Source organism: Eumetopias jubatus, unplaced genomic scaffold (assembly GCF_037043125.1).
Source record: "Eumetopias jubatus isolate StellerSeaLion01/CBP00866 unplaced genomic scaffold, mEumJub1_p1.0 scaffold_8, whole genome shotgun sequence".
Taxonomy (NCBI): domain Eukaryota; kingdom Metazoa; phylum Chordata; class Mammalia; order Carnivora; family Otariidae; genus Eumetopias; species Eumetopias jubatus.
Window position 1 is genome coordinate 31,507,035 of NW_028274814.1, and position 25,603 is coordinate 31,532,637.

Genomic DNA, 25,603 nt, shown 5'->3' on the forward strand with positions numbered 1-25,603 from the left:
GTCCAAGCCATCTGGACTTTTATCTTAAAATTCCTGATCTTCGCAGCCCTTTCTGAACGAAGAGGACCTGAAGTATGACCCAGTTCTTTCTAGAATTTGAGCTCCTCATGTGACTTAGAAGCTTCAGGCCGGCTAAATGTTTGCCGACATTACAGGATCAAACTGTAAGAAGTTTATAATCAGCTTTGGCAAAATAAGAAGCAGCTCATTAAACCTTCGTAAATGACTAATGGTCTCGATGGCAGTTATAGGAAACATGACTCATTTTCCAATAATCACTAACATGTATTGATTACTGTGTATAAGGCACGGCACTAATCACTTAATGTACACTGTTATGCTTATTCCTACAGTAGCCTTTTGGAATAGGTAATATTATACCCCGATTACAAAGATGAGTAAATAATCTGAGGCACAAAGAATCGAGGGAACTTTCTCCTAATCAAACGGCTCATGAAGTGTTGAGCCTGGATTCAAACCCGGGCATCTGACAGCTGAGTTAGTGTCCTTAATCATGTTCCTGGGATGACTCCAGCTGGAACATTGGATGTTCCAATGAGTCTCCCCAGCTTCTCCTTCCAATGCTGCTGTGCATTTTTAGCAAACCTGATAATTATCATGATGTATTTATACAGGGAAAACACTCTGAGCATTACCTTGCATAAATAAACTATGAAAAAGCCCCACAAAATAGTGAGGAATTTCTTTGTGTGTGCCCCTTCATGATTACCCAGAACAAGCAGAAGAGAATGGCTTAATAACCTCCCTAAGTGAAAACCATCCATCCAACGGAATGTTTGGTTTTGGTGATTTGGAATGGTGGCTTGGCTTCACCTCCAACTTTTTCCTAAGTTTTCCTTCATCTTCGTTCTGGAAAACAGTACTTCTGTGATAGTACCATGTAACAAAAGCAATCATACAACTGGATACAATTGATTTTTAATCAATACACTTAGAGGAAAAACATACATGCCTTTCACATAGAAGTATATACACTCATTTGTGTGTGTATGTTATGGGCATAGATTTTGTTTTTCTCCATTAAGATACTCTGCTCTTTTATTTGAAAAAGTTTCTTGGGGCTCCTGGGTAGCTCAGTTGGTTAAGCGTCTGCCTTTGGCTCAGGTCATGATCCCAGGGTCCTGGGATTGAGCCCCGAGTAGGGCTCCCTGCTCCACAGGAAGCCTGCTTCTCCCTCTGCCTCTGTCCCTCCACCCTACTCATGCTCTCTCTCTCTCTCTCTTTCTCTGCTCTCTCTTTCTCAATTAAATAAATAAAATATTAAGAAAAAAAAGAAAAGAAAAGGTTTCTTTATGTACCCTAACTTTCATATGCCAGTCTATGATCAGATCACCCTAAGAAGAGTATTCTGCTTGAATTGGACATTCAAATTAAAGTAATTATAGGCTTTCAGAGAGTATTTGCATTATTTCCTTCTACTGTACTGTCAGGATTTCCCCTCAATTATCTGAAATCATCATCTATGAAAGGACATTCCTTCAAAGAAAAAGATTATGTATATAGATTTGTAAAACATTCTATCTTAACACAGGCCTAGAGAATTGGGGACAGTGTGTTCTGTTGTCATCCTGCTTGTTATAAACAATGAAATGAGATTATGACTAGTGAGATAAGAGCCAGGAATAATAGCAGTACGTAATATTCATTGAACCCTTGGCATGTGCCGGGTAGTAAGTGCTTAATTGTCATGAGCTCTTATGCTCCTCACGGTGTGGGTATGAGACTGTTTTCATGCACATTTTTTATATGTTTATGTGATTTTTCATTGACAGTTAGAGTATTTTCCGGGGCAGGCAAGCCACTGTGGGAAAGTGGCTGCCTTCTTTCCCAAAGGGAATTGATTTTGTTACAATTGTATTGTTATTTTTGAGAAGGGCAAACAGATTCGTCATGTTTTATTATGAGGTCAATGCCAGTTGGGTGAATATATTTAGCATATGAATAAAAGTGAGAATAATTCTGTTTGCATATATTTATTAGAAACCACAATCCACTGGTTCTTAGAAGCTCATACAGTCCTCGACAATGAGATCATAAGCAAGAAAAACACGAGTGACAAAATCCCCTAGAAAGCCCTGGTGGGTTTTTTTAGATCTTTCAGATACTATTTCCTTTTAAAATATAATCTCAGAGAAGAGTGAAATGCCATTAAAAGGTTCCTTTTCAAGAAACATTGCTATTAACATATAATAAATAAAATGCCAACAGGGTTCTGACGTGCAAGAAACAGAAACCAAACATAATATTGTCTAAGAAAACTTCACTGGATATATTATACTGTCAGCATAACAAAAAGAAATAAGAACACAATTTCTCAGAGAATTTTGAAACAATAATTATATTGTAATTTTTGATGGTTACATAAAACAGTCAGCTTCTAAACTCATTCATAAGTAAATCCCTGAGTTTCTGATCAGGGTATTAAACGATTTCTGATAACCAATTCTGATAAATGTTATGTATTTTTTCTGATAGAACTGAATCGTGTTGATCCTTAAGCTCATAGGAGATTCAAATCCGCTGAACAGAATTTGGTTGATGACAGTTTGAATTGATGCAATTTTGCGTCTTCCCGGGTTTGTTTCACTTCTGCAAAACAGAAGGGTGCCATACTTGTTCACTGAAAAGGACCCAGGGGATTCCAGGCAGCCCAGCCTCTCCGTCTTACAAGGAAGACGTTCAGAGAAAATAGATGGTTTGGATTCTGTCCTAGAATAAGAACCCCAAATAGACCCAGGCCAAAGTAGTTTGAGGACCCAATGGTATGGGAACAGGCCCTTAACTAGTGTCTTAACAAATTTGAGAAAAGCTCCAATGTGGGGAGTTTAGATCCTTTTCATTCAAAGTGAGGTCCCCGGGCCAGCCAGTTGGGTGTCACCTGAAAGCCTGTCAGCCATGCAGAAACTCGGGCCCCAGCCAGACCTGCTGAACCCAAATCTGCATTTCTGCAAGGTCCACAGATGCCCTGCTGTGCCTGGAGGCCAAGGGACACTGGGGTAAGGTTTGCTGCAGGGATGGAGAGCTGGAAGGACCCCTTCTCTGGGGCTTCCCATATTGCAGATCTGCTGCTCAATAAGGGGGGCACACTGAGGAGGCAGTTCTGGGAAGTCTGAATGTTTACCTCCACTGAGCAGAAAACCTAAACCTACCTGCTACAGATAGGCCAGAGACAGGAAGGTGGTGGGGAAAAGCTGACGAAGCCCCATGGCCAGGGCTGAGCCTCCACAGGTACCTCCCCTGCTTCAGGTTCTCTCTGACCCCACACTTCAAATTATCAAAAGGAAGAAGGGAAAATGAGTAACGTGTAACAAGATTATGCTTAGCAAGTGTTACTATGCTTTTTTTTTTGTAGTATCGCTCATCTCCTCACAACGCTGTGGAGTGGGTGGTATTTTCCTAATTTTACAGATGAGGAAGGTAGGGGCTCAGAGAAGCCCGGTAACAGGGACTGCAAATCTGGCAGTGACGGGACACTTGAGCTGGGATCCCCTCGCTCAGAGGCCTGACTGTCCCAGACTGACACCCCAGGGCGCAGTGGGTCCAAACTGTGACATCAACTTCGGCTCATCACGGACTCCTCAAAGCAGAGCAAACTATTTCCCATATATAAATTATTACATGCCCCTGCCATATCGATTCCTTTTCATGCTAACATCAGGAAGGGAAAGTCATTTAAATATGTTCTTAAAGGATGACAGAATCAAACAGAAAGTGAGAGGCACGCTTCAGAAGCACCTGGTTAAGTGGGGCAGAGTGCAGGGCGCCAAGACCCAGACCTGCAGGGGCCGGCAGCCCACTTCAAACGTCTGACCGGAAAATTGTCAGTAGAGCACCTCTTACTTCTCTTAAGTAAAAGAATTAGCCCCACATTGGCGATCTTCTCCCTTCAGTGCTCATGGGAGCCTCGGGAGCTGGAGCGAAGACATAGTCCCATTTCTGCAAAGAGTCCAAAAGATCTGCTCGCAAGAGAAGAAATGAAGGGTAACGGTAAGCAAATGTAAAGACAGAAAGCACAAAAACCTACTCACTTTTCTCTCTCTTTTTTTCAATCGGAGAAAAAGGAAGTAGTAAAATTCCCTTGAAGTCTATTTTGCAGCTGTTCCTCCAGGGCTACAAAATAAAAGGCAAAACGCATAGAAATTACTTAAAATGCAAAAATGGCAAAGGGAAATATTGCTGCGGGTAGGTTATAAATGACTTCAGAGATTTGGGGAAGCTAAATCACCCAGGCCAACTGAAAAACCGTCACTTTAATCTGAAGATGGTAAACCTCTCCCTGGATATTGCTCATGTATTGGAACACCCTCTTATTAAATTACAGTGTTTTACAACTAGTGAATAAAATTGGTATCATGTTTACTATGCAAAATCCCCACTATTTTTCAAATGGATGTGTATTTTAATATGAAGTTGAAATTTAATATCAAAAGCAGGAGGCAATAAAACCAACCCACCTAGTTTCAAACCCTGCTTAAATTATTTTTTGAATTTTGTATCTAATAACATAGTACAATAACACTGAAACAAGATTAACACTGTGATACTATTTGTTTAGGAAACCAAGAGTGTTGCTATGGAAACAGACATTCTGCATAACTATGGAAACAGTGACAGTGTTGTAAATAAACATACTGGAAAGGGAACCATGTAAACTTAACATACAAATTCTAAGAAGAATAGAGAGTAAGGAGGTGGAGGGATGAGGAATTCTTTTTTTTTTTTTTTTTTTTTGGTAAAACAAGCATACTTATATATTTTTTATCTCCTGGTAGGACTTTTAAGTAAGTTTTCAAAACCTTGATTGTGGTTTCTATAATCTTCTGTTAGTTCCTCTTTTCTCATTAACTGTGCAAATTGTAACCTATGTTGTTGTTTTTTTATATTTTTGTAACCTATTTATACCTATGATAAAATTCATTGAAACCCGTGTTTGACTCAACTTTACTTTGGTAGCATTTTAGAAGCCAAATGACTTTTCCTAAAAATGTTAGAACGGAAAAAAAATGCAGAAAGCATATGTTTAACTTATTGCATTCTGAGGTCTTAAAATAATGCTTTTTAAGGCCCTGTACATATATTTAACCCCCGATTTTTTTTAATTTGGCTATTAAGAGAAAATTAGGGGTTTTTTTTACTGCTATGACTGTTTGAAACCATTGTTGGAATACACATCATTTTTCCTTCCTTTATGATTGAGTCCCAGGCTACCTCGCATCTTAATGGAAGGCTGTGACCATGTCTCACTCACCTTTGCAACTCTCCTGATACCGAGTAGACCACACACGCCCCGGAAGTGCTCACACACTGTGGCATGAATGGATCCATAAAGTTATAAAAGCCATGGGATATCACACGACAATATAACACCTGAAAAACAACAGAATGCCCCACGAAGCCAACTCTCTGGTAGTGATTTGGCAAGTCTGCAGGGTCATGAACATGCGGAAACTGACCTGATCTCATTTAACAGGCAAGTGATGGTGATAACAGGAGCCCCATAAAGCAAGGGAAGCAGCATGGAGAGAGGGAAGGAAGGTGGGGCAGAGCCATGAACCCATGAACGCAGGTAGAAGGCACAGTCCTTGTCCACTGAGACCACCAGGTCTCCCTGCACTGTCCTTACCCATGTGCTTCCCACTGTCGCCACTGGGAGGTCAGATGGTGTCGAATATAACCATCCTCCTGGAGCCCAAGGTCACACTCACGCCTACACAGTTAGTTTCCAATTCTTGAGATTTGGGCAGATGAATACGTCACGTGCAAACACCTACTATGTATCCTGCCATGTTTTTAAAACCCTAGGATAATGCTTTTTTTGCTTGTTTTCATTTGAAATTGTCATTTTTGAAGATCCCTAAGAGGGCAGCAAATAAATAAAGATTTTAGATAAGCACTTTGGACCAGATCATTGGTTTTCAAATTGTGTTTCAGGGAAGGGGAGGGCTGGGGGGCTCTCTGCGTCACCTACAAACTGCCTCCTTCAAACTGCGCCTCGAAGGACCGTCTCCGTGGCTCACAGAAAATATCAAACAAAAATAAGCTTGAAAACCACCAGACAGAAAATTCCTTCCAGCTTCAGACTTCTGTGATTCTCTGGTTACTTCTCAATATAGAATCATAGAATAACCACTAAAAAAGTGGTTTTAATCCAAGAAGCTCTTTAAAATAGAGCTAAGAGTCCGTTCCCTGGGACAACATAGTTAACAACATCAGACATCTACAGCATATCTACCAGGTGCCAAGAGCACTGCGTGGTGGGGACAAATAATAGTGAGCAAGGCCCCCGTGTTGGCGCCGGGAACCCCCACGAGCTGCCGAGAGTCAGAGAGCCGGGTCTGTGGGCAAGAGCCTGTGAAGTCACAGGGGGCGGACGCTCGGGAAGGCCCCCGCTTATTTCAGGCTCTGCCGTTGCCATCCTGAGTTCTTAATCATTTTATCTTTGAACTCCTGCTCTTAAGTGAGGTCTGATGGGATACGGAAGCACAAACATGAGCAGACACAGGGTGGGAGCCCATTGCTGCCCACACACCAAAAACGGGAATAAAGGTCGTTCATTTTAAAGCATGCTTTGGATGTTTGGATGTAACTATAATGCCCACCGTGTGGTTGTTCCACCAGAACAACCAAGGATGCATGCACTGCTCTGTGGGTCTGGCCCCTGGAACAACATCCACCATCACTGTCCGTGGGATATGGCAAAACCAGTTGGCGAGGCCCGTCACAGGTAAACAGTGACAGAACTGAAGAAAACAAAGACAAAAGCCCCGGGAGAGGAGCTATGGAATCAGAAAGGCCTCTCTGCCTTTTCCTGGGTGTGACCATGGCCAAGTTCTTAAACATCTCTTATCCAGAGGTGACCCACTTGTACACAGTAAGGATACTGATGCCTAATTGTCTGCGTAGTTTTGACGATTCCATGAGAAAGGCCATAATAGAACCTGCTACATATCAAACATTTTAGGTAAAAGCTTTACGGCCTTATCTCTTTCCACATATATGAGCTGTCTGGAATCATGTTTGCCACATGGTAGGTAATCAATAAACCCTGGTCCCCATCTTCTCCCAACATAGGAGACTTATACGTGCTCATGTGTCGGTGATCTCATTTACATGCCCTAATACAAAATCCATCACTTCCCCTTTGTGATTATGGCAGACATCTTCTTGTAACTGTGCTCTACCTAGAAGAAAATAATTCATCCTTTGTGATTTCAAAGTAATAAACATTACAATGAATCATACTAATGAATATTTAAAAGTTACTGTTACCCAGTGTGGCTTTATTTCCGAAGCACACTCACTCAGGCGGGGTCATAAAGAGGGGAAGGGCCACTTCATTTTCCCCATGAGGACCTCACTGAAGCCTCCAGGTCTCCGATTAGCTCAGGGGTCTCAGAAGAGGGTACACGTGTCCCAAAGCCTGCAGGAAGTGATGAATCACAGTACAAGGACATCTGTTAGAACCTCCACTTGCATATATGCTTGTTTGATTCACAGTTTCGCTTGATGTTTCTGTGTATCTTTTTTAACGCTCCAGATATATTAGAAGACTTCCACATCTATAACTTACAAATTAAAAAAAATAGTGACTTTGGATATTTATGATCGAAAACTTTTTACTGATGGGTGTGTCACCCCAAAATGTTTAGAAACCTCTGCTTAGAGTGTTAAAATTAGAGCTGCAACTGTCGCTTAGCATTTATATGAACTGAGACTGATTATGTCACCCAACTCACAATAAGCTTGTTTCACAAAAATTACAAGAAAAGAAAGTGGCTGGATTTATTTTTTTAAGATTTTATTTATTTGTTTGAGAGAAAGAAAGAGAGCACAAGCAAAGGGAGTGGCAGAGGGAAAGGGAGAAGCAGGCTCCCCACTGAGCACAGGGAGCCCAGCATGGTACTCGATCCCAGGACCCTGGGATCATGACCTGAGCCGAAGGCAGACACTTAACCTTGACTGAGCCACCCAGGTGCCCCAGAAAGTGGCTGGATTTAAAGGCGATTTCCAAATTACTGGTAAGCTTGCTTTTTCAGATAAGATATTCCTATATAAATGACCATGAGGTGAAAACACTTCCAAAGATGAATATCAAAACATGATCTGCACTATGATTTGCAATGGTTCCCATCGTTGCTGTTCATGGAGGAGAGCCTTGAGTTTCTTGACAGAGCTCCAGAACAGCCAAGAGTCGCTTGTCCTCAGTGTCTAAAATATCAGGTGACATGACACCAAAGAGACAGACACCCAAAGCAAAATCAAAGTGGGACTACATCACACTAACAGGTTTCTTCCACGGAGAGAGAGAATCAACAGAATGAAAAGACAACCTACAGAACGCAAGAAAATATTTGCAAATTATATGTGTGAGAGGGCATTAATATTCAAAGCATATAAAGAACTCTTATTGAGTTATAAGCAATTGAGTTATAGCTAACTAACTAAATAAATAACCCCATTAAAAAGTAGTCAAGGGACCGGAATAGACATTTTTTTTTCCCCAAAGAAGACTTACCAATGGTCAATAGGTAAATGAAAATGTGCTCAGCATCACCAATCATCAAGGAAATGTAAATCAAAACCGCAATGAGAGATCACCTAACACCTTTTGGAGACACTATTATCAAAAAGACATGAAATAACTGTTGGGGCGGATGTGGACAAAAGGGAATCCTCTGCTGGTGAAAATGTAGATTGGTACAGACACCTCAGAAAACACTATGGAAGTTCCTCAAAAAATTAAAAACAGAACTGTTGTATGATCCAGCTATCCCACTGCTGGATATACATGCAAAGGAAATTAAAACACTATCTCTGAAGAGTTACCCATACCCATGTTTGATGGGGCGTCATTCATAATAGCTAAGGCTGTGGGAGCAACCTAAGTTTCCACCGATGGATGAATAGATAAAGAAAATGAGGCATTTACATGCAATAGAATACTATTTCAGCTATAACAACTGAAATTCTGCCACAACATGGATGAACCTGGAGGACAGTATGCTAAGTGAAATAAGCCAGACACGGAAAGATGGATATTGTATGATCTCACTTATATGTGGAGTGGAGCTCCACATATGGAGCCAAATTTGGCTCCACATTTGGCTCCAAAGTCCCAGAAGCAGAGTGGAGGGGTGGCTATTAGGGGCTGGGTGTGGGGAAACGGGGAGATGTTCAAAGGGTACAAGCGTTCGGTTACAAGATGAATGAATTCTGGGGATCTGATGAATAGCACGGGGGCTACAGAGTTAATAATACTGGTTTGTACACTTGAAATTTGCCAAGAGGGTAAATTTTAAGTGTTCTTACCTCACACCGCACACACACAAGGTACCTATGTGGGTGATGGATACCTTATTCAGTTAATTAATAATTAATTAATGAATTAATGATTGTGGCAATCATTCTTCAATGTTATACGTATGTCAAACCATCACAGTGTACATCTGAAATATACACGACTTTTTTTTTCCCATTTTTCCTGCTTTTTAAAAAATTCTCAATCCAGTATCAACATACAGCATTATATTAGTTTCAGGTGTACAATATAGTGATTCAACAATTCTGTACAGTACTCAGTGCTCATCAAGATAAGTGTGCTCTTAACCCTCATCACTTACTTCCCCTACCACCCCGCACATCCCCTCTGGTGACCAGCAGTGTGTTCTCTAGAGTGAAGAGTCTGTTTTTTTTGTTTCTCTCTTTTTCTTTGTTCATTTGTTTTGTTTCTTAAATTCCACATGTGAGTGAAATCATATAAACATACATACTTTTTGGGGCACCTGGGTGGCTCAGTCATTAAGCCTCTGACTTCGGCTCAGGTAATGATCCCAGGGTCCTGGGATCGAGCCCCGAACCGGGCTCCCTGCTCCGCGGGAAGCCTGCTTCTCCCTCTCCCACTCCCCCTGCTTGCGTTCCTTCTCTGGCTGTGTCTCTCTGTCAAATAAATAAATAAAATCTTAAAAAAAATACATACTTTTATTTGTCAATTACACTTCAATAAAACTGGGGAGGGGAATGAAATAAAAGTTGTCATGTATTTCTGAGACAAATGTGAACAGGAGCATGGTGCTTATCGTGAGAAACAGTGTTCTTCTTTAATTTGTATCAAGATACCTATTCCTACTGAATTGCAAATACTCCTACTAAAACAAGACAAATATTGATAGACTGAGTGGATATTGCCAAAATGGTGAACCACACACTGGGGAAAACCAGTTCTGAACGGGTAATCATTTGCTATTGTACAGGACATCTCCTATAGTTATATGTTGGTTTCATTAGTTTGATGATCTACCTGCAAGTTAAGCAGATTCTTATTTTATCGGATCTCTATCCAGTTATTCCGATGCCCATTTTAAAATGTGACATCAACTTTTCTATCTATATTTTTAATTACTGCGATCACAACAGAATTACTTGCTTTTAACTTTTAACTCAATAAGTGATGGTATAAAATGGATATCCTTAATCAGCACACCTGACCTAGAGGAAACTCCCTCTTTTCTTCCTGAAGCAGACAGAGATGTGGAAGATAGTCATGCAAGTGTGGTCCTTGCCGCAGAATGTCATCTCGGGGGTCCAGCGGTCACAGCAAACAAGAAGTTTAAAGAAGAGCGAATTATTGGCAGTGTGTTTCACATACAGAATATCGAAGCAGAAATCTTGCCAAGCATTAGGGGTAACCAATTACTTTTGTGGCCTGTTGCAACTTTTGAAGTTTCAGGATGAATCACATTTCCATTGTGGTTTTACCCTATGGTCTGATCTCACTACCTTTGATATTTAGACTTACATATTGGGAATTTCCTTAGAGGAAAATAAAATTCTAGTGCTGTTGTATTCTGTACAGTAAAAGTTGGTTTGAATGAGCTTTTGGAAGACTGGCGTGGACTATAATCGGTCATAGCCAATATGAGCAAGTGGTTATGCCCCTTGATAGAAAACTGGCTGATAGAAAAAGCTCTGAAAAGCAGGTCAAAGCTATATTTAAAGAAAACCCAAGTCAATTATTAAATAATTTTTTTTCACATGACTTGTGATCGAAGATGTATTTGAATTGAAATAAGCTCTACAAATACCAGTCAGCGTCTTCATCTTTATGAATAAAATCGACTTTTCTTTCATGATTTTATTTTTTTTTCATGATTATAAATGATAAAGTCATCTGCATGCAGTAAGGACGTTCTCCTGGGTATTTCCTGCTTGGCACTTTTACATTTTTACACTCATTACAGAGTCACGTGGAAATAACAAAATAAAATTTTGCATTTTTGCTTTTCTGTGGATGTTTAAATTAGGATATAATGTAGAATAAATACACATCCTCCTGGAAAGTTTGAGTGTGATAAATGACCTCCTCCACATGAAATCACCTTGCCTACGTGTGGGTACTTTTTACCCCGCTTGGGTCTTTTCCCCTTCCCAGTGAGGACACACGACAGGGTTTGCCAACACGGAGGTGGGGCCTTGGTTTTTGTCCCCAGTGTTCATCTCCAAAACCATGGGCTCTGCTTCCTTGCTCTGCACCGCACACACCATTGCCTTGTTCGTACTCACTACAGTATGGTAACTCCTTGGAGATGTCAGTCTCTGCTTCTCTCCTGTCATCTGAATTCTAACAGCATTTACTTTTGTGAATTGCTCCCGTGGCCTTCACACCATGATTTGCCTCCTGTCGTTGCTAAGTGTTTCACGGGGACCACTCATCAGCTTGCTGTAAGCTCTTGATGGGATGGGATTTTCTCAGATATGACTCTGGTTCTGTGTCTGCCCAGTGAGTTAGTTTGCTGGGGCCCCCTGAACAAAGACCCACACACTGGGTGGCAGAAACAACAGAAATGTGTTGTCTTGCAGTTCTGGAGCCCAGAAGTCTGAGACCCAGGGCTAGTTCCTACTGAGGCTCTGAGGGAGGATCTGGTCCCTGCCTCTCTCCATTTTCTGGTGGTTTCTTGGCAACCTCTGGCCCTCTTACCTCACCCCCAGGTCAGACTTCACCTCCACAGGGCCCTCTTCCTCTGTGTGTGCCCCCTTCTTAATAAGGACACCACTCAGATTGGATTAGGGATCACACCGATGGCACCTTTTAACTGAGTTCCCTCAAAAAGACCCTACCTCCAAATAAGGGCACACTCTCAGGCTGTGGGATTAGGACTTCAACCTGAGAATTTGTTGCAATTCAACCCATTACACCGAGTAAAGTGTGTGCCTGGGAGATGTCCCCAGATCCCGCGGGTCGCTGAATTCACACCCATGGAGCCCTTGCTGACGGAGATGGCAACACTTCAAAGGCAAACCAGGAGAGGAAACGTGTCTCAACAGGGCCCCAATTGTTAGCAAATGCTAGCTTGTTGGAGTGTTTTGTTTGTAACTTGGGGGTTCCCCTATCCCACTTTCTTGTCTCCCTCCTTCCACGGCCCTCAGGACAGCAGAGGTGGAAGCTCCGCCTTCCCTTCACCCTCATCGGTCTGACTTTGAACTGATGGGTGTGCTTCTTGCTTTGCTTCCATTTTTAAATCTCGGACTGTTTTAGCCGCTGAGTCTAGCAAATCTAACCCTGGAGTTGACCCAAGAGAATGCACTTTGACTTCTAGTTCTTCCTCAAAGTCATCATATCAGGCAGAATAAAATCAAGTCTTTGTTTTTTTAATTCCATTTTTTTTCATCTAAGAGTTAATGAGTTCACCTAGGTTTAAGGAGATTTGTAATGGATTTTCAAATCCTTGCTATTATTATTTTTATTATAATGTGGGATTATTAATACCAAGCTAAAAATGTCACTCAATATGCAAAACGAGGTGATAAGTACCACTTGGCTTTTAAGAAGTACATTATATAAGCAGTCCATTATGAGAATAATCTCAGGTTATAGCCAGCTCTCAAAAGACCTGGCAAATAAGGTTTTAAAATCAAGGCACTTGCAGGCCATTAAAACAACTAAATTGGTAAAACATCCTAGAATCCCAGCATAATAAGCGTCCCTTAGAGAATAGTGACAAATTGTATTAATATTGTATTTCCAAAAAAAAGTAAAATAACAAGACTCAGTTGAGGTTGAAAGTCCTCCGTCCAGCGATATCAATGCAGAAGTACACAGCATCTGTGCATGATACTCAGGTGTCAGGCTGGGGGGGACTCTGGGTCCCTAAAGTCCACGTCCACACCTGATGGCCTTTTCTCGATATTACCAACAAGTGGCGAAGTGCCAATCATCAGGCAGGGCTGTCCTCGCGGCGCGGGAGATGACAGCAGGCACTCCCATCTGCAAAGAAGCCGCAGGCTCCGGTTATCAGGAGGGGTCCGTGGGAAATCGGGAAGGGCCGGGAGGGAACCTGTAGGACTAACAGAAGCCCGGTAACCGCGAGGCACTGAGGGTAGAGGGTGTGAGCGAGGGGCAAGTGCAGGCTCTGCGTGCAGCCTTATCACCCACACGGGACGGTGACGGCTGATAGATGAGCTCCTTGGGAGGGGAGAACAAAGATCTCTGGATTCGCGGACTTACTGTGAGTCCTGGGGCACTGTCATTTGCCTCAGTTAGCTCCAATCAGGAGAACACAATGAAAGGGATAGAAAGTGACTTCTGACCGACACTATGTCCCAAAGTGCTCATGCCTCATGAATGGGGGAACAATTTCCCATTGAGTGAAAGGTAACATCTGCAAGCAGATATGGGAGGATGCGAGCTCAGCTACCGCCCGGACAAGAGAGTTACAAGAGCAGCACAAAAATAAAATAACATAAAATAAAATAACAAAATAAAATAAAACAAAACAAAATAAAATATGCATGACTTTTTGCATTCAAAATGTGTCTCCTCCTGCAATAACATGAAGAAAGCCTTGTGTGTATGTGTGTGTGTGAGATCCATGCATACGTAATCCAAAAAAAGTGCTCATTTCATTTTAACCTTAATTTTTCATTATCTAATAGAGTCACACAGTTTAAAATTCAAAAGATAATCATGAGAAGGAGTCAGGAAATTCTTCTTTCGGAAACGTTTTCAGATGGAATTCATTACACAAGATGGTCAGGCTCATGACTTTAGAACCACACTTCAATTTTTTGCTTGTTTGTTTTTATGAGGAGCAACATTCCCCAGATTAATCACCAGCTACCACTTAGAATCATCCAAACACTGTGCCTCAAACAAAGGCAATTCACAGACCTTAGGGCTGGAAGGAATTTGAATGACATCCACAAGGAGAACTCCAGACTCTTTTGAGCAAGGAGCATATCCCTGGTCCAGGATTCAAATTTTCTGGAGTCTTCTGCCCAAGTTTAAAGATTCAGGCGAAAGCTGTCATGAGATTTACAAATTTAGCCTTCGGCAAAAATCAGTCATGCCATTAATTCAATTAACTGTCACTGGCATTGCATTATCCACTGAATTACTGATTTTTTGGATGACCATTTTAATTGCTGAAATAAAAGTAAAAAATACTGTGTGGCTTTTCATATGCTCCGGGGAAATGAAGTGCCAAGACAATTATTCAGACAGTTCATGTCAAAATAGTATTCTGACCTAAATTGTTGGCTTTATCATGGCTTACAACAGCGGAAAATTGTGGCAGATATCCACCTGAATTAATTTGTAAAATTTTGCTCCTCAGTGTGTAATGTGCGAGCATAGTGGTCCCTTTGTCATACACTTTGTCTTTCTTCTTCTCTGTGTTCAATGAAATTCCACAAAGGAAAAAGAATCATTCCTAAGGGTCATTTAGAAATGTGTTTTCACTGAAGAACAAGGGAACTGGGTGGGGTGGTGGGGGAAGATATCTATTATATATGTATATAAATACTTTTAAAAACAAAATTCATCTTAACTGACTTCTAGAGAGGCTAAAGACAAATTTATGAGTTTTTAATGCCTTAAAAGACCCTATTGCAGGCACTTAAATACCATTATTTTTAATAAATGTAATTTCATTTCTGCTGTAAGTCCCTGGCAAAACGAGGAGAGAATTTTGCAGAGGAAATTTTGTCCCTGCTATCTGAACTACATTATCTGGTGAAACTTTTAAGACTGGAAGCCTAAGTAACTTTAAAGGCCACCTTGATCTCTACAACTTTATGCTTCATGGACTTTGGCATCAGACAGAACCGAGTGCAAATTCAGACTCGGTGGCTTTCAGTATAACATTGAAAAAGTTTCTAAACCTCTCTTAGCTTCATTTTATTCATCAGTAAAATGAGATGAATAGTATGTACCTTAGTGCAGAGACTCAGTTCAATGAGGAATAGGATTAAATGGGAGAAGGGGAGTACATGAAAATGAGAATAACTCCTTTCATGGAAAAGTTAAATTATATAAGGGAATTCTGATGAATCACAACATAAGGGGGCCTTCTGACCAGCCACTTGTATCTGCCAGCATCAGCTGGGTTCTGCTGCAGTAACAAAGAGCTCCCAGTCTGTGAGGTTAGGCACACAAGCATTTGGTTTTTCTCTTTTTGGTCCCATTGGTGTTTGAGTTCTGGGCTGCCCTTCAGCTGAGGGGATGGAACACGCCTTTGGAACTTGACCGCCTGGGTTTGCACCCCTGACCCACCATTCTTCTGTTCTGTGACCTTGGAAATTGACTTAACTTCTCTGAATCTGGTTGTATTATCTATAACGTGGGGAAAATAAAAGAATTTACCCTCGTATGTTGGTTGGGAGGAAGCAAATAAGCACCGAGTGCATAAAGCACTAGGATCAGTGCCTGGTACAGAGCAAACGCTACATGCATGCTAGCTATTTGTATTCTTTTCCTTTACAACAATACAGCATATGTCTTTTAATCACAAAAAATGACTTTCTTTTAATAGATTTACTCAGGACCTGTGGACTACACGTCAGGGTAGACTGGTGACAGTGGGAATATCAACTCTCAACTTCAAAGGGAGTTTTCTGAAGAGTGTAAATACATTTAATTTCTCTGCCAGGCTCTATGCAAAGAGAAAGAGGATTGGCACTGGAATCGGGCCACCGTGGCATCCAGTCTCAGCTCTGCTACTGACCAGGGGAGCCGCATTAGGCAGATCAGGAAATTCCTCTCTCATTCTGTGTCCTCGTGCATAAGCGAGGGTAGGATAACACAGCCTCGTAAAGCAAGCAGTGAAAGAATAAATCTGAAATAGTGTGTGAAGTGCTTATTGTCACACCTGGAACACAGTAAGTCCTCAACAAATGTAGACATTAATAGTATTATTGGCATCCACATTATTGAAATCTATCCCTCCATTCAAGACCCTGATCAAGAGATCCATTTTACAAAACATTCTCCAAAAACCTATATTAATTCCTGATTCTCTGATTGCTCACTTACTTGATGTGTGTCCTAGAGTTGGGTCCCTTATTATTGATTGGTAGCCTGTGGTAATAAATGTATTGTTTCTTTATCTTAAATGGATTAGCCAGGATATAATCTCCTTAAGAAGAAACCCAACAGCACACATGGTAAACAGACTGGAGGTGTTAAGACAGTAGCTGCAGGGTTTGTTGGTTGTTTTTATTTTCCTAATTGACAAGCCCTTTTCATGGATCTAATGTTGTGCAATCAAAAATAACAATGTCAACAACAGTAATAATAGCTTGTATTCTTGAGTGCTGGCTTTGTGCCTGGGATCTCACGATCCTTGCAATTCATCCCAGCAGCGACACAGAAAAGCTGGTGTGTATCAGTTATCTCTTTCTGCCGTGAATTTAGTGGCTTAAGCCAACAATGCCTGGGTCTTTAAAGCGTATCTGTGGGTTTGTTACTTAGAGCTTCTGCAGGTCTAGACTGCCCTTACACAAGCCGCTGCCCTTAGCTTGCAGGTTGGCAAGACGTCGGGCTCCGCTGGAGCAGCTAGGCTCTGTGCCTCTCTTTCCAGAAGGGCGTTCCTGCCAAGCCTCTTCACAGAATGGAAGCTCCGTGCATCACCCTCGCCCCTGCACAAGCTTACACCGTGCTTGTGGTGTTCTGTTGGCTGGTTTCATGTGCTTTGATGTCTGGTTGGCCAAAGAAAGTCTGGGCGAAGCCTAGATTCAATGCATAAGAGGATTTCATACGAAACGAGTGATGCACCGGGCGATTCCTGCAGACATCTACCAAGGGCGCAATCTCATTTTACCAGCACAGAATCGGAGGATTATGGGCATTAAGTATCTTTCCTAGATCATATAGTTATCGGGTGATAGCAAAGAATTTGAGCCCAACGTGGCTCATTTCATTTTATTCTTAGTTCTAGTAAACTAGCAATCGATTGGCTTTTTTTTTTTTCTTTTTGGGAATTTTGCTTGGATGAAGTCAACAAAGTAACGAGATAAACCCACAACTTGACTTTCCACTATGCCTCTCATACCACATACATGAAAGACACTATGGCAGAGAGCTGGATTTGCTACCCAAAAACCATTGAAGTCACCATCCTTTGCTTCTTGCACTGAAGAGATCAGAAAAGCTGATCCCAAGCCTCCTTTGTGCTGGGGGGCAAACATGTGGCAAAATTCTGGATTATGAGAGGTAGGTAGATTTTTCTGGGAGGACTAGACTTTCCAAATATGTTTAAAAAAGAAAAAAAAGGAAAAAGATAAAAGATAAAAAAGAAAGTTTCTTCAGGAGAAAGCTTTGGACTCTTCTCCTTTTCTTTTTAACAGCTTTATTGAGTTATAATTGGTAACTCAGTTAGAGAATTGATTACCATCAGGGTAATAGACATACTTAACACCTCCAAAGTTTCCTGGTGTCCTGGCTCATTCTTTCTTTCCTTCCTTCCTTCCCTCCTCCTTCCCTCCCTCCGTCTGTCTGTCTTTCTTTCTTTTCCCTCCCTCCCTACCTACCTCCCTTCCTTTTTTCTTCCTTCCTTCCTTCCTTCTTTCTTGTTGTTAGAAGACCACTTAATGGAGATCTACCTCTGACATTCTCCAGTGCACGACACGGTCTTGCTAACTACACACAATGTTATGCAGCAGATCCTGGAGCTCACTTATCTTATGTAACTGAAATGTTACGCCTGTTGAACAACAATCTCCCGCCTTTTTCTAAACCTGAACATGGAGCTGCCTGCACTGGCAACAAGCGTCCTAGAACCTGGAGAATAAAAAATACAAAGCAGAGGTGATGGATCACAAACCAAGGAACGATACAAGGTCTTTGAAGATGTTACTAAGAGGCTGCATTAGCCCCAAATCCTCCTTGTTGGCCCTTATTTTTATGTGAACTAAAAACAGTGTCAATCGTGACTATCTCTATGAATTGTACGCTCTGTAACTTGCACCTGAATATAATCCCACCTGCAGGAAGATGTGTAGAGTCATTTCAAGAGAGCAAAGTTGACAACGCAGAAGTTTTTCAAGCAATTAACTAAAGAAACAATCCGAACAAAACTTTTATAATGTCAACAATCTTGATCATATGGCAAGTGCCAATTTGGCCTTGTTGAGGAAGGACAAGGCTGCCAAAATTACTGAAACAATTAAGTCATTGCTTTCCTCTCCTTTGCTTCTGGAGCCCGAGCTGAAGGCATCAGAAAGGGGGGGCTGCCCAAGGAACTTGCCATGTGGACTTTAAACCCGCATGTTGCAATTTAATGAAAGAACGTCAGAACGGTTTAAAAAAATATATTGGTAAAGCTCAGATAGAAACCCACTAACATCATGGATAATAAATTTCTGAACATTACTGTTGAACAAGCAAACTATCGCTAATACATCATCCAAAAGAAAAATCATTTTTATAATTTAATAGAAAGGCAACTCTTGATTCAATGACCTACATCAAGTAGGTCAAATTAAGCACAGGGTCATTTTAGATCAGAAGTGCAAATGAAAGCGCTTTCAGATTATTTTACGACATACACACATTCCCTAGGAGAACAATTAAAAAGTGCTAATTCCTGGTCACTTCAGCAGGAATAGATTTATTTTCTGATCAAGTCCAGGTTATCACTGTTAATTGAAAATCTTGCTTTTGCACTAAATCGTGTGGCTGTAACTGAAGAGTTCAGCTCCTTTCTTTGAAATTAATTTCATGCAGAATGAAGAAAGGAACACCAGGAGAGTAGAAAGAAATCATTTTTGGTTCAACCGGTATTTTCTTTTTTTCTAAGAAGAGATTAAACAATTTTAAAGAAAGGGTGCAGGATGAAGCACTCTGGTCAAGTACCAGAGAATTTAATGGGATTTTGATTTTATTGATAAAACACCTTCCGTTCAAAGACAATTAAAGCACACCTCTTGTAGGATTTGGCACATACTGCTCTATGTTATGTCTGTGAGCCAGTTAAAGGGCAGAAGTAACTCTCCGGATCGTTCCAGGAGAAAATAAATAACTCTCAGATCTCTAAATAGCCAGAAGTGTGTGCAGAATATTCTCAGTATTTCTCTGCCAATCCTGAAACCAAAGTAAAAACGAATGATTTCAGCCTACCAGGTACAACTTGTCTCATCATCTGGCAGACCAGTTGATCAACAAATATTCCTTTTCATAGTGTGAGGGATGTATTTGGCTAGTACCCGAGGGGGACAAATACGTACATGACCCCTTACTGGAGTCTTAACAGCGAGGCTTCTACTTCAAGGGGGCGGGTAAGAACGCACGTGCGGTGGGAGACCCCAGAGCACCAGGGAGCAGAGGTGGAGAGGGAGAACCATGACCAGGGCCCTCCTTGTATGGCTGGTCGAAGACGCCTTGTCTTAGTCAGCTTGGGCCACCATAACAGAACACCACAGAAGGGCCGCTTAAACCACAGACAGTTCTCACACCTCTGGAGGCCACAGGTCCAAGATCAAGCTGCTGGCATGGCCAGGTTCTGGGGGGAGATGTCTTCCTGACTTGCAGACCGCCGCCTTCTCACTGTGTCTTCACATGAAGTGCTGTTGTCTCTTCCTCTTCTTACCAGGACCCCAGTCTTATGGGATCAGGGCTCCACCCTGATGACCTTGTTTAACCTCAGTTACCTCCTTAGAGAGCCCATCTGCAAATACAGTCATGCTGGGAGTCAGGGCTGCAACAGGTACATTTGTGAGGGACATAATTCAATCCACAGCAGTCCCATGGGCTGGAGGAGGCCCGAGCTGGGCTGCATGATGGTGAGGCTGGGACACCTCCTTCGCAGGTACGGGGCCCAGGCCCTTGAGAGGCCACGACTGTCACCTGGCGGGATGTAAATCCATCAAAATCTGATTTCCACTGGCCCCACCCCCAGAATTTGTTCTCGTGCCCTCAACAGGCCTTTGCTTTCCGTCCAAACAATTAAAAGTGACCCTCAAAATGATAAAATAGATGGGAGCTAGAATCTCTGTCTTCACACACACGTGATTTCCAAAGACGGCACAGTTAGCTAAAAGCTACTAGAAATGACGTTTCTGTTGTCGTTCTTTATTATCTGATGGCTCCACATAAGAGATCTCCTACAGAGGCTGACGTCCACACCGAAGACAGAGGAATTCTTCCCCTCAGCTCCCTGCCGCAATAACACGCTCAGAAGAGCAGGGATTCGGGCATGTTTGCTCACGGTGTAACCCTAGCTCTTAGCATGTAGCCCCTGGCACTCGGCTCCTGCACTCCGGTTCGCGGGATGGATGATGGGCTGCACCACAGCGGGTGCGTTCCTGAGCACCTTCTGATTCTTGTCACCTAGGAAGAGCATCGTCTGCCCTTACGCGTAAAATGGCTTTGCATGTTGAGTTAAAATGGATGTGTGCAGGCAGCTCTTGGCCCATCGTGGTCAACAGGGAAACACCAGTGCTCGGCTACTCATTGAGTAAAATAAGAGAGAAGTGAGTCAGTGGGATTTGAATACCCCGAGACAAGTGGGAAAGACTTTTCTGAGAAAAGTGACATTTTCGAAGCAGCATTTAAAGACCCATCTGGCCGTCATGTGAAGCATTCACGAGAATTGGAGGGAGGCGTGTGGTCCAAGGAAGAAGTTGGAAGTACAGATGGGCCTGACATAGGGAGGGCCAAAAATACGACCGTGGCCGTGGGGACGGACAGGCGGGGAAGGGCCGATCTGAGGGTCACCGGGAAGGCAAAGGCTCTTTAGGTCTTCAGAAGGGGAGAGTGGTGGGGTCAGGAAGGGAAGAGGATGTGCTCTGGGGACCTCAGGCTTACGGGTTTGGGAGAGAGAGGTCACCATTCACTGGAGGAGAGGAGTTAGGGTACCTGCCGCCTTGGCCATTCCCATCACAGAAAGTCTGATTTCTAGAGGCTTCTAGCGCTTGCTGAGGCCACATAGCACAGAGAGGGTTAAGAGGGAGGGATGGGGCAAATAAGGCAGAGGAGGGAGTCCGGACTCCATCTGGACGGACCAGGCACCAGGACATGACCCATTCTGTGCTGCCTTATAGGTCAGACCCTGAGAATCTGGAGGAGGAGAGACCTACACAGGCCAGCACGGTCCCTGAGCCCTGCCCTGACTTCTGTTCTGAACAGCCAACTGAGGCTGCACCAGCCTCCTGGGCTGTGCTTCGACATTCCCTTCTAAACAACTTTCAAACCCATTTATTTATCCCTTTGGGTTAAAAGGACCTCTTGTCTGAAAGCAGATCAAAGTAGTGTTGTCCAATTTATAAAACAGATCAGTGAGGGAGGGGGAGTTGGCACATGCGGCATCGCACCCCCCAGGCTAGCTCTTACCCTCCCAGCAGACCAACTTGATGCCTCCGCAGATTCTCAGATTCCCAAATGCAGGACCATACCATTGTCGTCTGTTCACAAGGAAAGCGAGAAATACAACACGACAGATCTCCTCTGGGCCCTGAAGTATTTGAGATTACCCCCACCCTGACCCCCCCAACCCAATATTTAGATCGAGTTCATTGGGAGAATTAATTGCAAAACATAGGAAGTAACTTCAAAAAAAGCGTGGATTTCCGGGAACTAAAAATTCCAATAGCCTTTTATTAGGAAGCCAAGAGGAGGAAAGAACCACTAATAAAAATGCTTGTTAGGAGAGCCCATATGGACATCCTGCAACAAGATCTCTGTCCCCTGGGCAGACATTTGGAACTGCTCTTCCAGGCAAGGCAGTGAGCTTTGCTGTGACCCAACAGTTCACTTTTGCACAGTGGTTGGCCAACATTCTGGAATGTAGTCTATGGCTATTCAATGAATTCTTTCCTCTGAGCAAACAAACTGGCTCTAGAGGTACTGTACACACGGTCACTTATTCCCATTAGCAACCCCAAACAAGCAAACGGCCTTACCCAAACAGTAGAAAAGGCTAGGTTATTTTTAAATGTGCTCAATTTAACGTGTTTCACAATTTGTGATTTCCCAACCACAAAAAGAATTGTACAACTGTTAAAATTACACTAGAATTCAGAAGGCATACCAACTAGGGGAAGAGACAACAGAGGGCAATTCACACGTTATAAATGAATGAAAATAACAAAATCCTATTTAGAGAGTCTACTTCCATTTTTGTAAAGTCCTAGTAAAATCTAGTCGAGGAAGAAGAGTTACGAGTTTGGGCGAGGAATGCACTCCTTCTCCCAACGTTTCTCTCCCAACAGGTTTCTTGTGTTTTTTAAAATAAGTATGCTCCAAACTAACTTTGAGGAATGTGTTTGTAAAGGCAGCCCTGATTATAAAGCCCAGGAGATTACGGCAAGTTTGCAGGGAGGAGGAGGGGTCCTGGTTTCCCAGGATGGCAGTGCCTGCTGAGTTGGTTCAAGTCAACAAGACACGGCTGCAAATCCCACAGTCCCCAGTCCCGGTACAATTGAGGCTTCCCTAGATACAGAGGGGGCCATCCAGCGTGCTCGCGCCCAGATAGCCCACCCAGATGTCCAGCATTGCCAGTAAAAACATATCTGGTGGGAAATAAAAAGAAACTTTGCTTTAAGTCCACATTTTTATTTTCAATGTTCAATCATCTTCACACCTGATTTCCACAAGCTTTCCACGAGCTCGCTTCTGAATATTGTCCGAAATCAGCAGTCCTCATGTAGTCAAGGTTAGAAATGGACCTGGCTTTTAACATCTGACAGGATTTCGTAATAAAATTTCCCTTTCAATAGACCTGATAACCAAGGAGCCAATGTCACAGTCAGCCTGGCTTTAAAAAAGACTCACCACGCATTACCTGGAGGAAACATCACTTACCTGGGAGATAGTCATTTCTCACACAGTCCCTTTCATCTGTAAATGAGGAAATGAGTCAGCTTTACTAAGTGTTACCTCATCATTGGTGTTGTGTTATTCAGCAGGACTAGGAACACATTTTGTTACTCACACAGGCTTGGTTTCACCAAGCGTCCAGGTCTTGTTGTTACCTCGTCTTCAAACAACTCCAGGTTCTGTTAGAGATCTTAACTGTCTTTCTGATTGGAAAAGCGCCCGGCCGGTCACAAGATTGCATGACTCATTGCAACTGCTCAACTTTAGCTAAGCACAGAGCTGAAAGAACAAAATCAGCTCTGTGATGTCATCCCTTCTCTATGTATCTTTAACATAGTTTAGATACAGAGGTTGTTGAGTAAGGCACAAAGCTTTCAAATGAGAAGAATGTGTCTCAAATGCTTAGGAGAGCAAACATTCTGGGGTTATGTTTGATTACAAACACGGAGACCTGCTCCAGGAATCTGGGTGTGTGGTCTTGGCTGATAGAAAGTATTCTGCCTGGTCTGCTACCTAGTCACCTGGGCTGGTCAAAGTTTAACCCAACTGAAATGTGTGGGTCTTCAATAACCATTCTGTCGTCAGAACAGACTGAGACGCGTCCTCATTTAGGATTATTTGAAACCTTCAAAACATAATGAGAGTTCCTAAATGTGTCTCAAAAGCAAGGAAAATGCAAAGTGTCTGAAAGTTTGGGGATTGTCAGTAACTTCTCTTTTCTTCTCTTCATTTACAATTATTTAATGAGCAGGCATTGCTTTTATAGTGACAAAAATTCAGTGGAAAGAAATGTTTCCAGCTTCCTCAGAGTTCACTTCGTAAGATAAAAAAAAAAAAAAAACCCAAAAGCCAAAACAAACGGAGTTAAATAAATTGACAGCTACCTCATATCTTGTTGATACCTTTCACGATGATGTTAGTAAAACTGCATGACCCAAAATGAGATCACTGTTTACCTAGCTACACTACGGGAACCAGCAGAGCCCTCAGCTATTGTAATGCCAGGAGCAATCTCTTCTGAGAACTTGAACCACTCCTTTTGGTAAAAGCCAGCCAAGACAGATGAAGTATTTTTAATTAAGCTGATGATACCACTTCCTCGGGATGGCTTCAGTGGAAAATTAGAGAACAAAAGCAGGGCAAAGAACGTTGCATTTGGGAAAGGTTTGGTATCATGTGAAAAGTTAAGTTTCTTTCAAATTTAGCACATCATTGTTTAGCTTCCTTTTTTCCCCCCAGCATTGTCTGTCTGCTGGGGGGAGGTCCTGTGAAAATACAGCTTTGTCAGACTCTAAAGAGGAAGTCAAGTATTGTGATAAGATGGCATATCACGTTCCTTGACCCCCAACGCATACAGCTTGTTTTTGAAGAAACTTGCTTCCCTAGCCATGGTGCCGCTGGTTTCATGAAGGTTGTAGGGTTAAAACCTATATGCCTGTCACTGAACTGTTCTTGAAAATATCACTTATGTGAGAACCTTTCAACGCTTAATTCTGCAGATGACAAGGCTCGTGTCCGGAACTCTGGATGTCTGTGCCCACATCTGGGGTTCTCCTGGCCATGCGCCTCCCTGCTGGGAGTGCCCGTGCGGTGCCTCATCTCACGGTGATTGTCCTCCCTGTGTCCTTGGCCTAGTATTGATAATTTTAACCTCGAGTGATCACTAGGAGATATAGCTCAACAGAACCAAAGACTGACATCTTTAAAGGCCAGAACCAAATTTACAGACAGTAACAAAAATAAATATATGGACCCCAAAAAGTGATTCTTAAATAGATTGTTTCCCCTGGATGTCCTTCTAGACAGGTTTCAATAGTTAATAATGACCAGATAACATATGTTCTTCAATGATTTGGATTACTCTGAAAAACTAGAAAAGTGGTGCCGCGCCTCTCTTATCGAAACTTATCTTCTCCTTGGAAAAACTTCGTTTTAAGGGTGAAACTGACAATGTGATTTTATTTTTTCTCGTATCTTGTTTAAAATTTCTCTCTTATGCCAGGCTCATATACCAAGATTTTCCCCACAACGTCACGATTCACGTCTTATTTTAGCCGGGCTGCAAAAGGACTGCATCAGTCAGAAGTGCTCCTCTCCTTTAGATGCTGAGAAATCTTGGACACCCCAACCACGCGGGGCTGCCCCTATCCCTCACACTCTGCAGTCAGGCGTGCACAACAAGTATCCTTATCTTCACCGGGGCGGGTGATACACTCATTCGAACCAAAGAAGCTCCCAAGTGCATTACCATTTCAACCAGGAGATGGCGGAGAGAAGTACAGGACCCTCACACACGGAAGCAGGAAGCCCTCCCACAGCTTCCTCTGCCCCTTGAACAAACACATACATACTTTCTGAATCAAAATAAAATTATTGATCTGAGACATGACTTTTCCAGATTAGTAATTTTACATATATATGAAATGGCTTACACAGTTATAAAATTTAAATGACATGTACTATGTTTTCAATAATTTGATTCCAGCAAATTGGAAA

The 25,603-nt window shown here is 42.4% G+C and overlaps 1 long non-coding RNA gene across 4 annotated transcripts; it reads right to left on the reverse strand.

Moving 5' to 3' along the window:
* Positions 1-2,340: 2,340 nt before the first annotated feature.
* LOC114217750 (uncharacterized) lies at positions 2,341-23,345 on the reverse strand. Of its 4 annotated transcripts, none has more exons than XR_003611040.2 (8): positions 23,223-23,345; positions 23,093-23,128; positions 7,291-7,441; positions 5,270-7,202; positions 4,050-4,131; positions 3,862-3,957; positions 3,171-3,285; positions 2,341-2,610 (listed from the first exon to the last, which is right to left on the reverse strand). It is a non-coding gene; the product is annotated as an uncharacterized LOC114217750 (long non-coding RNA). The 4 variants fall into 4 exon arrangements; XR_003611039.2 differs by having other exon boundaries at positions 3,798-3,957; XR_003611038.2 differs by having other exon boundaries at positions 3,757-3,957.
* Positions 23,346-25,603: the final 2,258 nt, after the last annotated feature.